This window comes from Trichechus manatus, unplaced genomic scaffold, assembly GCF_000243295.1.
Source record: "Trichechus manatus latirostris isolate Lorelei unplaced genomic scaffold, TriManLat1.0 scaffold00060, whole genome shotgun sequence".
In the NCBI taxonomy this organism is placed as follows: domain Eukaryota; kingdom Metazoa; phylum Chordata; class Mammalia; order Sirenia; family Trichechidae; genus Trichechus; species Trichechus manatus.
In genome coordinates, this window is record NW_004443996.1 from 10,293,005 (window position 1) to 10,296,932 (window position 3,928).

The following is a 3,928-nucleotide window of genomic DNA, read 5'->3' on the forward strand; positions in this document are numbered from 1 at the left end:
TGGTTTATCAATTTTGTTGATCTTTTCAAAGAACCAGCTTTTGGACTTGTTAACTTTCAATTGTTTTTCTATTCTCTATTTCATTTAATTCTGCTCTAATTATTATTATTTCCTTCCTTCTGGCGCCTGTGGGCTTTTTGCTGCTCTCTTTCTACTCGTTCCAGTTGTAGCATTAATGCTTTGATTATGACCCTTCCTTCTTTTGGGATGTGTGCATTTATTGCTATAAACTGACCCGTGAGCACTGCTTTTGCTGTGTCCCAAATGTTGTGGTAGGATGTGTTTTCATTCTCATTTGATTCTATGAATTTCTTTATTCCATCCTTAATTTCTTCTATAACCCAGTCGTTTTTGAGCAAGGTGTTGTTCAGTTTCCATGTGTTTGATTTTTTTTCCTTGCTTTTCGTGTTGTTGATTTCCACTTTTATGGCTTTATGGTCAGAAAAGATGTTTTGTAATATTTTGATGTTTTTGATTTTGTTAAGACTTTCTTTATGGCCTAATATGTGGTCTATTCTGGAGAATGTTCCATGTGCGTTGGAAAAGAATGTATACTTGGCTGCTTTTGGTGTTGGTATATGTCTATGAGATCAAGTTGGTTGATTGTAGCCTTTAGATCTTCTGTGTCTTTGTTGCGCTTCTTTCTCGATGTTCTGTCCTTCACCAAAAGTGGCGTGTTGAAGTCACTTACTACTATCGTGGAGCTGTCTATCTCTCTCTTCAGCGCTATTAGAGTTTGTTTTATGTATTTTGGAGCCCTGTTGTTGGGTGCGTAAATATTTATTATAGTCATGTCCTCCTGGTGTATTGACCCTTTAATCATTATGTAGTGCCCTTCCTTATCCTTTGTGGTGGGGTTTACTTTAAAGTCTATTTTGTCAGAGATTAATATTGCCACCTCTGCTCTTTTTTGAGTGTTGTTTGCTTGATATATTTTTTCCATCCTTTGAGTTTTAGCCTGTTTGTGTCTTTAAGTCTAAGGTGCATCTCTTGTAGGCAGCATATAGATGGATCATGCTTTTTTGTGCAATCTGCCACTCTCTGTCTCTTTATTGGTGCATTAAATCCGTTTACATTCAGCATAATCATTGATAAGTATGAGTTTAGTGCTGTCATCCTGATGTCTCTTTGTGTGTGTTGTTCACATTTTCTTTTTTCCCTTCAATTTTCTGTGCTGAGTCATTTTTCTTTATTTTTTTTTATTGTTGTAAATTTTATGTTTGCTAGGTCTTGATGTTTTTCTACTTTTTTATTTTGATTTGTAGGTGTTAGATTCCTTTGTGGTTACCTTAATATTTACCCCTATTTTTCTAAGTTTATACCAGTCTTTTATTACTTTATATCGCCTTAACTTCCCCTCCATATGAAAAATCAATGTCTGCATTTTTTAAGTCCTCTTTTTTGTTCTAATGTTGTCCTGTTTTACATATTGATATCTGTTCTCCTGTTTTCAATGTTTTAGCTTTGATGTATTTTCGGTTTCCCTATCTGAGTCAATATCTGGCTCTTCTGCCCTGCGTTCTAGTCTTGCGTAGTTTTCTGGTGTTATTGATTATCTAACCGTAGGACTCCCTTTAACATTTCTGGTAATTTTGGTTTGGTTTTTGCAAATTCCCTGAACTTCTGTTTATCTGGAAATTCCCTAATTTCGCCATCATAGCTGAGAGACAGTTTTGCTGGATATATAATTTTTGGCTGGCAGTTTTGTCCTTCAAGACTTTATATATTGCATCCCATTGTGTTCTTGCCTGCATGGTTTCTGCTGAGTAGTCCGAGCTTATTCTAATTGACTCTCCTTTGTAGATGACTTTTCTTTTATCCCTAGCAGCTCTTAAAATTCTCTCTGTATCTTTGGTTTTGGTAAGTTTGATTATAATATGTCTTGGTGACTTTCTTTTGGGATCTACCTTATGTGGGGTTCGATGAGCATCTTGGATAGATATCGTCTCATCGTTCATGATGTCAGGGAAGTTTTCTGTCAAGAAATTCTTCAACAACTTTCTCTGTATTTTCTGTTATCCCCCCCGTTCTTGTACTCCAATCACTCATAGGTTATTTCTCTTGATAGAGTCCCACATGACTCTTAGAGCTTCTTCATTCTTTTTAACTCTTTTATCTGATTTTTCCTCAAATAAGTTGGCTTCAAGAGCTTTATCTTCAATGTCACTAATTCTAACTTCTACTGCCTCAATTCTCCTCCTATGACTTTCTATTGATTTGTCTAATTCTGAAATTTTATTGTTAATCTTCTGGATTTCTGATTGCTGTCTCTTGATGGATTCGTGCAAAAAATATGGAATCCTTCACGAATTTGTGTGTCATCCTTGTGCAGGGGCCATGCTAATCTTCTATGTATCGTTCCAATTTTAGTATATGTGCTGCTGAAGCAAGCACTGAACTTTTTTATTGTTGCTAAAATTATGTAACATAATATTTGACAATTCAACATTTTTCAGGTATATTGTTTAGTTGATAGAAATTGCATTAATTGTGTTGTGCAACCATCACCCATAATTGCTGCCAAATTTCCCATCACCATAAAGAGAAACTCACTGCTTCTTTAACAATGACTTCTCCTTTCTCCATCCTTCCTGCCCCTGGTAACAACTAATAAACTGGTCTCTATTTGCCTATTCTTGATATTTCATATAGGTGAGATCATACAATATTTGTCCTTTTGTGATTGACTTATTTCACTCACCATGTTTTCAAGGTTCATCCATGTTGTAGCATATATCAGGACTTGACTTCTTTTTATTGGTAAATAGTATTCTATTGTATGTATGTACCACATTTTGTTTAGCCATTTATGTTTTGATGGACATTTAGGTTGTTTCTACATTTTGGCTGTTGTAAGTAATGCTGCAATAAACATTGCTGTACAAGTATCTGTTTGCACTCCTGCTTTCAATTCTTCTGGGTATATACCTAGGAGTGGAATTGCCAGATCATATGGTAATTCTATGTTTAACTTTTTGAAGAACCATCAAACTGTTTTCCACAGTGGCTGTACCATTTTACAATCCCACCAGCAATGGATGAGCATTCCAAACTCTCCACATCTTCACCTACATTTGTAATTTTCCATTTTTTATTTAAATTTTTTAGCTGTCATAGTGAGAGTTAAGTGGTATATCATTGTGGCTTTGATTTGCTTCTTTTTAATGGCTAATGATGTTGAGCATCTTTTCATGTGCTTCTTGGCCATTTGGATATCCTCTTTGGTGAAATGTCTGTTCAAGTCCTTTTCCCATTATTTGACTGGGTCATTTATCTTTTTTATTGTTAAATTGTAGACGTTTTATATATTTTTTGAATACTCAACCCTTATCGAATATGAGGTAACTGAAAATGTTCTCCCAATCTGTAGGTTGTCTTTTCACTTTTTTGATAAAGTGCTTTGATTGGTTCAATGATTTTTATAAACGTGATGTAATATTCATTGTATTTAAAAAAGTAGGGTTAATCATTATATTTGTAGATATTTGTCCAAAGTATATTTTGGATTGAGTTTATTATGTTGTTTTGCATGCCATAAAAACGATAAATTTTCTTGTCAGTTGCACTTTTTATTATGAATTCTCATTACAATAGTGCTTTTAGCAGGACTCTCCTTGGCTTTTGCTTTCCTTGATCTCTCTGTTAAGCTGTCTGCCTCATTTGGTATCACACCAGCAGTTTGTGTTGTTGTTAGTTGCCGTCAGGTCAGTTCCAACTCGTGGTGACCCTATGTGTGCAAAATAGAACTGCTCCATATGATTTTCAAGGCTGTGACCTTTCAGAATCAGATTTCCAGGCAGATCTTGCAAGTCTCCTCTGGGTAAGTTTGAACTGCCAACCTTTTGGTTAGTAGTCTACTCCTTAATTGTTTATGCCACCCAGAGACAGCTCACCAACAATTATCTCCACTAATTATAAACTGATTTCT

General features: G+C 35.1%; 1 non-coding gene across 1 annotated transcript; it reads right to left on the reverse strand.

Moving 5' to 3' along the window:
* Positions 1 to 2,287: 2,287 nt before the first annotated feature.
* Positions 2,288 to 2,394, reverse strand: LOC111821037 (U6 spliceosomal RNA). Its single transcript, XR_002824520.1, has one exon. It is a non-coding gene; the product is annotated as a U6 spliceosomal RNA (small nuclear RNA).
* Positions 2,395 to 3,928: the final 1,534 nt, after the last annotated feature.